We start from the raw sequence: 9,104 nt of genomic DNA, 5'->3' as shown, positions 1-9,104 counted from the left end.
TGTCTCTTTTGCTGCTGTTACAGGTAAAACAGAATGTCATCTGACTTGTCTTTTCTTTGCCATGCTTCATGTTTTTGCTTCCTCCAGCAGATTTCCCCTTGTGGCTTATTGTTTGATTATATCTTTCAGCAGTAATTAACTAAAATAGACATTTTAAAATAAACCCTCTTCATCACCTTTGTTATTTATTAGTTTGGGCACCTCTTTGGATTTGTTCCTATTGTTTAAATAGCTGGATTCAACTCACTCCTTGCCCAATTTCTCATAAAAATGGCAAAGAAAGTCTTAAAAGGGATTTAAGGATTTTTCCTATGTGGCAGCTTTGCCTTATGTTTAGATAAAATCTACCTGACATGTCATACTGAAGATGTTACCTACTCATTTGAGAAGGTTCCATCATATTACTGTGATGCATCTGATGCTCTTTGTGTGAACTTTCCTGTTTGTAACATTTGGCTGTTTGGAAGAGCAACTTCTTTAATTGATTTGGATACTATACGCATATGTTTTACATGATTTTATCTCTACATATTTACATACCTTTATATGTCCCCTAATTTTCCTCTGACTTTAGTATGATTCATGCCTCCACTCCGCTTGTCTTTATTTCCTTTGGTTATGATCTCTTGTGATGTCCCTTTACTCTCTCCTGCATCTGTTCTTTTTATCCACTGTGCTATTCAACTCGGTAAACTGCAAAATGTTAATGAATAGAAATGAAGGATGTATGGGTCGAAAGAGTGGATTGGGATCCGGATATGATCTCAAGTAACAGATCAGCGTCCCAATCAAGGAGTTCTTTTTATTCACGGTACTTATTAGGAAGTGATTGAGTACACTCCTGGAAAGTGTTGTTTTACATCAGCTAAGCCATTATAAATATTGAGGAGAAAAACAAAACAATAATACTTGAATAACTTAAGAGCAGTCAGTGTCTTACCTGACAATGTTAACAGTGGTCAGAGCGCTCTCAGTTTGGAGAAAACATCAGCTAACATCTACTCAAAACATTTACAGAAGAAGAACTCATTTTTGCCATTTAAAACAAACCTCACACATTTTTGTCAGCCAAAGTATTTCACAGGTTGTATGCAGCTACAGGTCAATGATTGCTCGTACAGTGGCTGCATATCACTGTTGCAGTTTAGAAAATGTAGCTGTAAAAAAATAAACTCAAACTATCTAAAGCCCAAGCTAATTAAAGTCATAAGATAACTTGAGCTTAAACTGCTTTAAATTTAAGAGTTCTTTATTGTTTCATTAATAGTCAGTGGGCTCTAACTTGGTTTTGTTATGGCAATGCAAATGTTCTCATCTCTTCTATATTTTACAAGGTGGCACTTTTGTTTCATAGTAAGACTAGAGCATCTTTTGGAGGAAAAGCAATAGTTCTTAAAGAGCTTAACCACATCCCAAGTTCTTCATTGAGGCTATAGTTACAATAGGAGAAATGAAGGAAGAGGGACAAATTCCTAAAAGGTTCCCGTTTCACGAGGTGAATTTCCTGTGGTGGAAATACACCTCAAATGGGACTTTCTAAAAGTAGTTCTAGTGTGCAGCAAATTTCAATTTCAATGCAGTCAACTTAAAACATGTCTGGTTACCCAGTGTAACGATGAGAAACTCACAAGGTCAGAGGTCACATGCTGAGAACTCACAGGGGTCCGGTGTCCAGCTGGAGGGCATTGATGCTGGTTGTTGATACAGGAGCTTGTTAGCACGTTCTCCTGTGAAGAATCGTTGGACGACCTTGATGAAAAGGGAAAATAAATTTGTTTGATGTTTCTGTCTGCGGGGAAGGCTAATGAGGGCAAGGACAGGTCTGTGTGTGTGTGTGACTTTTTGCATTTGCGTATTCGATTATTATATGAAGACCATGAATGTGTGGACATTAAAGCCTGGTTTTCATGACTTCAAAGAACTGTGTGAGGGTCCAGACCTGGTTTTGGGTTCTGGTGTGTCCTCACAAAGATAGCTGCAAGCATGTGTGTTTGTTTGTGTGTGCATGTGCCTTCACTGGCAGGGCGTCCAGCTTCAAATGCACCACAATTTGCACACACAGATACGCCCGCATGTTGCCCTTTTTATGTTTCACTCTCACTAAAAACTGAATCACTCTAGTATTGTTTCCCTATTAACATGGAATTGAAGCTTTGATTGTAAGAGCCAATCAGAGCATGGATGTACTGAAGACATCCGCCATGGTGTGTAACCTTGAAGTTAAACATGTAGCTTCTGTCGATATAGTTTATATGAAACTGGTGGTGGTTGGCAAAGAGGGACAATAGTGATTTTCAAGGCCCACCCTCTGTTGCTCTCCTGGGGGTCATGTGCAAAGTCTCTCCAGGCACACTTGTCTGCTGCCACTTGGGCCTCACGTCCTTGCACTCGTCCGAGGTACAATGGCAACCGTTGCAAGATAGACTGCTAGCGGTTAAACCACTGTCATAACCCTTACTATCTGTGAGATCTACTGCACTCCAAGCATTACCAGCATGATTTATTATAGAAATTGGTGAGTAGAATTTTATATTAAAAAAAATTCCCCACACTGCTGCTACAGATCAACTACATATTGGATCTTGAGTATGTGTAATGTAAACTTTTTTAGCCAAAATATTAAAAACAGTAAAGTCTCATATACAGTTGTTCTCAATCTTTTTTAAACAAATGTTTAAAAATTCGTTCTGATGCCTTTGAAATCACACAACTCATGTCCAGTATCAGGGAGAGACATTTGCATCTCCAGGACAACCACAACCAATCCTCCCCCTGGGACTTCCCGGCATCTGACAAGAGACTGCGAATGAGTGTGTTTGTGTGTGTCAGAGGCAGAGTGGAGAAAGTGAGAAGTGGAGTAAGTGAGTAAGTGTGTGTTCATGTTGTGAGATTTAGAAAAGTGGAAGTGTAATCTGTGTGTGTGTATGTGTGTGGGCAAAAAGAAGAATGTGAAAATGACAAATGTGTGAATATGTGTGCGAAAGGAGAGCGGAGTGTGACTGTGTGTGTGTGTTTGATAAGAGAGAAAATGTGTAAACATGAAGAAGATAGTTAATGTGAATGTGTGACAGAGTGTGTGAGTATGAGCCACAGTGTGTGTGTCCCCTCTGTGCTCTCGCCCAGCTGTTGTTTCTTCCTTTTCTCCCAGTGGACGAAGAAAAAAACTCAACTGCGACCAAAAAAGAAAAAAAACACACACAAAACACATCTCACAAGTGGGATCAAAACTATCCATCCATCCTCCATCTATTTTCTATACCTGCTTAATCGGTCGGTCGGGTCGCAGGGGGGGCTGGAGCCTATCCCAGCAGTCATCGGGCGAGAGGCGGGGTACACCCTGGACAGGTCGGGATCAAAAACTAAATTTATCACATTTATGGACAGTCCTTATTTCTTCCCGAATACACCTGAACTGTTAACTTGAAAACCAAAAGGTTTGGCCCAACAATCATTTTATTTATTCAAACTTTTCCTTGTCTGTTTTCTTAATCTATCCTTTTACAACTCTGTTCTGTGCATGATTTAATCATTACCTTAAGAACATCAAATTAGCCATTGGAAAGTTTACAAACAAAGGTCAACATAATCAATATTACATACCAAATAAATAAGGCTATAAAACCACAAACACTCTCTGCTTCTGTAGCTGAATTCTTTCCTCTTGCCTATATTACAGAACCTTTACCTGCATTGATCATCTCTTGGATCTATTGGTCATCCTAAACTGGTCCCAAATGCAGCAGCTAGTCAGTAGTCTCACATTACTTCACTTCTGGCTTTCCTTCATTGGCTTCCAATGTAATTCAGAACTGAAAGAACGGCAGACTGAAAATTAAGTTTTGAATCCTTTATGATGTTCATGCTCTGTTTATTTAAATACTAGAACACTTTTGATGAGTCAAACAAGCAGTCAAGCTCCACCTTGGAGCTGCAGTGCACCAAAAACAGCCTTGCAATCACAAATTTAAAACCCAATGGGTCATCTGTTCCTGCAGGCAGACATAACCTATAATTACGTTTGAAGAAAATGCAACCTCTAGAGCTGGTGAGATCAAAATTGGAAAATAGCGTCTAAGAAGGCTGCATTGGAAAAAGAATGTTTTCTAATCCTAATAAGTATTGTCTTAAACCAACCAGTAAGTGACAAAAGTGTTTTGGTAACGTGTTGTCATCCTATTAAACAAACATGATTCAGAAAAGAGTTGTCAGATGTTGGACTGGATCCTGCCTCACATAAGCGTACAGTTTCCAGTGCTGCATGAAGCCACAGCATAAATAGTTGTAGATCTTTAGTTATATTACTTAACAGACAAACAAAGGACCTAAACGGTCCTAAATGGCAAATTCAAGCTGTCAGACCTTCATATGTATCTAACCTCAGAAACAATTACTAAATTGGGAGGATCACAGTCTAAGCAATGTTTTCGTCTTCGCTCTGTCATTACATTCAGATTCTGCTTTATTTTGTGGTCCACACTTTGTTGTCTTTACTCCAGATTTAGTCCTTCTTGCATCTGCCTTGATTAACTGAGTTCACTTGCACATAATTAGCCACATCTGTGACAGATGTCCTCTCTCTCCCCTCCCCAGATATTTTTTTCTCTTGTCTTTGTCACTTGTGTTTTGATCCTGTTTGAACTGGTTGCTCGAGTTGTTTGGAGAATTCAAACCTATTTACATCTGTATGTATGTAACTTGGAGCTGTCTAACTCATGTATGAGAAATGACAGATGGGGTTTGTCCTAAAATAGATAAAAGTCAGTGAACTTGCTGTAAGGTAATGATATGTAATAAGTAGTGAAGAAGTCTGCTACAAGTGCCAAAATCTTAATTAAACCCAGAAATTTGCTCAGCACAAATCTCATTTTCTCTGGAGGTGCCATCAACCAGTTCAAATCTGGTAGGACTGAAATGGCCTTTCCCTCATTTAGCCTTCAAAATAAGTCTCAAAGGTGTGTTAGTCTGAGAACAGCAGTTTTGGTGCTATGTAGATGTCCTATAAAAACAACAATTCAGTAAGGTCAAATTTAAATATTTTGTTGAACTAAACTTATGAGACTTACTTCTGACTTTATACTTGGTAACTCTGACTGACCGTGATCCCATGTTTGATTAAAAAATGATAAGAAACTGATTAATAAAACAGAACCATCTTGTTTTGTGTGAGAGAATGACTGACTGTCATATTTCCTTCCCTGAAAGTTTTTGATTTAGCATCCTTGGCCAGTTCAGCTTGGGAACAGCTGCATTTTATGAAAAGCAGAATGAAAATTGGGGGTGATGAATGCAGAATAAACATTGAATGATGGCCTTGATAAAGATTTTTCATTATTATTTCTTCTATAAGCTAAAGACATGCAGTCCTGATTTTTTCCTTTTCAGCCCGTCATCGTTCTGAATGAGTTTTGCCCAACCTCACCGAAATATAATTATATACTTATTTATATTTTTTCTAGTATATTGTAAGCGGAAGAACTGTGTCTACAAAGAATCGCAAGATGTTAAGAACTTAAACCTGATCTAATAATACACAATGAAATGTGTTTTCTCCAAGGTTAAAGCTACTTAAGAGCAAATGTGTATTCAAAAAGTTGAGTATGATAGGCTACCAAGTATTTTTTGTATTATATTTTGCATATAAGTGCATGTCAGTTCTATAGATGTGTTTGCATGATGCTGCAAACGTCTACAGAACTTTTGAACAATTTAATTCTATTGTTCTTCCAAAGTGACAGTAGCTTTTCGGTAAAAGTCATATTTACTGCACTTTGATATGCTGTGTGAAGTCTAAAAACAGTTCAGACTGTTAGGGGGTAACGGAGGAGAGGTGGGTGTGGGTATCCACGTCGAAACATCGCCTCACTCACCAGCTGCCAAAAATACCGATGTGTTCATGAGGTTTTTTTCCGCTCATACTCTTCCTCCGTCTTTCTTCTTCTGAAAGAACGGGTTGAAAAGTTCAGTGTGAAATCACGTTACAGAGAGATATAGAGCTGCAGTCAGGAATGAAAGCTGTCGTGCCCCCAAAAGCTGTAATGTGTGTGTTTGACTAAGTGCTTCCAGAGTACGAGTGTGGTTACCGGTCTGCCTTTTAGCTCCATATTCATGCAGAGTGTGTTTCGGTGTGTGTGTCTGTTTTCCTTCACCGAGCCTGAAATTTTCCTGTGAATTGCTCCATTTAACTGAAGGGTGTGTATGTGTGTCTGTGTGTGTGTGCGTTTGGAGACTGCTGATGTATCTGCAAGAACGCAGTTGCAGCAACACTTGCCCATAGATGCTGACACTTGTGAGAGGGTGTGCGTGTGTGTGTTTTGAAGGACTTGTGGTTTATGGGTGAAAACACTCTTTTGATAAATCTGACAAACACTTGCACGTCAGCAGTAGATGACTGACATGTTGCAGGTCTCTGTAAACACTAGCTGAGAAAAGCCTGGTAAAAATGAAACACTTTGGTAGTACATCTAATTTGAGGAACAACGTTTTTCACCCCCACCTAACCTCTACAACCACAAGGAACACAGCCAGCCCAACTAATCAGTCCATAATTGACGAGGTGCTGTCAGATTTGTCCTTTAACTCTGAGTGAGGGAAGCTAATTGTCATATCTGCATTTAACTATCAAACTATAATTTCATTTGCTCCTCACAACACATGCAAAATGGCTGTACAGCCACAACCTTGAAGAAGTCAGGATTGGTTCCCACAATCTTCTACGTCATCTGATCCCACCTTTCCAAAACAGTAGGTTGTGCTCTAGACTAAAAGCATAAATCCCCAGCCAGACACAGATTGCTGACTTTGTTCTCATACATCTTATAACATATAAAACAACATATTATGGACATTTTAAAAAGGTTAAAAACTTAATTAATGGCATTGGGGACAAATTCTTATCCAATTAGAATTTGTGAATTAACAAACTTCTCATAGCCCGTTTTGCCGGCCTTATATATTCCCCCTTTGTGCAGTTGGGCCCATACAATCTATTTTCTTTCCACTCCCATCGATAAATCACCATCCAAATTGGGGGTGTCTACACACTTCTCCATCCCTGATTAGATAGAACTTGGGTAAGGGGGTGGGTTACACAAAGGGACCAATGATTATAGTCAATCATGCAAGGTACAGAGAGATGTCTACTATGGTTGCAAAGCAGGAAAACAAAGTTACAATGTCAGGTGGGTTTTTTTCTCCCCATTATCCCACCAGCCTACTCCGTAAATTGGAATTAAGAAAATGTTGCTGTATCCAGATCTGGATCCATCAGTGGTCAAACTGCAGTTGTTACCTGATGCAAGACAGAGGTCTCTATTTCTTTCTTATAACTCAAACAAAAAGATAAAATCAGTGACTGTAACACTGGATCACTGATAGAAAAATAAATAGAGCCCATACAGCAACACTGCTTCACAGTAGGTGTAGAATCAAAGACCCGTAGTTAGATATCAATATACAGATGCCATGTCAATACAATGTAAATTTAGTTCCTTACTCTGTCTGTGGCTGTCAGCTCCAAGCTGATTGGTTTCTGCCAAAGACATAGCTCATTTGCAACTCCTTTTAAGTAAAATTTGACAGGCACACATTCCACATGCAAATGTGCCCAGTTTTTAGTGCTAGGATTGCAAGAAGGCTCGCAGGATATTGACTCACAGAGGAAGTAAGGAACTGTATGTAAGGTGCTAAATTATCATACCCTGAGAAGTTCTTTAGTTTCACCGTCAGTTTTGGGTCACAGGATAACCCCAGCAGGCACTCTTTAGCTTTTACCACTGAGGCCACTTGAAAATTTTAAGCACTCCTCTTTACTGTGTCATCTGGAAGAAGTGCATGACTGCACACTATTCAGCCACAGTTCACAGGATGGGCTCTTTTAAAACAGTGTACATCCTTTTGCTTGTGCTTCTGAGACAGTGGCCAGATTAACTACTCTGTTTTTCTGGCAGGTGTATTCCTCTTCTTTTTTATTCCACTGGTGTTGGGCTATCAGTTGGGTGACATAATATCTTTGTATCCTTTCAGCTGAGGACAGATCATACTTTTAGGTCTTTGATTGCTGCTCTTTGCAAAACTAAAACTTGGTAAAGCTACATCTTTTTGTAGATTGGAAGATTTGGGCTTTGAGTTACATGGTCACTGCAGCTTTGGATAATGAGCAAGCCAACAGTTCTCCATCAGTCAGAGCAACATCGATGTATGTATCAAAATGAGATAAATCTGTCTTCAGTGACACACAGATTTGCTGTTGGTTGAACATTTTTTGTGTTGTTTTGATCTTTCCATTTGTGTGAAAAGAAGTAAAAACTGTGACTTTCTCCAGATGGAGCAGCAACACTTGCCCATACTTACCCATGGAGCATTTGTTCATGCTGGCACAAATGACTTTTGGTTGCATCCGATGCGAAGAATAAGCAATATTTTATGCTCATGGGAAAAATCGCATGTGGATTTTTTAAAATGCCATTGATGAAGGTAAGAGCTCAGTTTTAAAAAATGCATTACAGCCTTAACCATGATAATTTTTTTACTCTAACAATATAGAATTGATTGATGCTAACAAGGAATTAGATAACTCTCATTCATAAATTAGCTTTAGACTGATTTATCGTCTGTCTGTGCGTTCTACTGGTTTTCTTCATTGTGTAACCTATATTATGCTTTGTAGTAGTAACCTTTATTTAACCAGGTCCTTGCCGACAGTGGGAAGTTGTCTTTACGGTGTGTTCATGTACTATATTGTTTGTTCTGGCACTGGCGACATGAAGAGACCCGGCAGGGGGCCTCCCACTGGTTCCTCAAGTTGGTTTGGCAATTAAGAGTGCTTACGAGGACTTTGTTGCTTGTTAAAGGAAAGAATAAGAATAACATCTGCTCCAATGTGGAAATGCACAAGGGTCCTATTTCCCTCCTGCTGCTTTAGAAGACACTACTTCTGGTCATATTTAAGGGTATGAATATGACTTATGTCGTTGACTTGTTGGAAGAAAAAATATCATCACTGATCTGCTACTGAAACATCCTGTATTTGAATCCTTTGTTATCTGAAGTAGTTCTGCACACGAACAGCATTGTTTTCTCTGATTTCTAATGAACTTATTAGGGCA

This window comes from Leuresthes tenuis, unplaced genomic scaffold, assembly GCF_036924035.1.
Source record: "Leuresthes tenuis unplaced genomic scaffold, fLeuTen1.0.hap1 SCAF_18, whole genome shotgun sequence".
Lineage (NCBI taxonomy): Eukaryota > Metazoa > Chordata > Actinopteri > Atheriniformes > Atherinopsidae > Leuresthes > Leuresthes tenuis.
The sequence above is the reverse complement of the archived record's forward strand: the minus strand, read 5'-3'. Positions refer to the sequence as shown.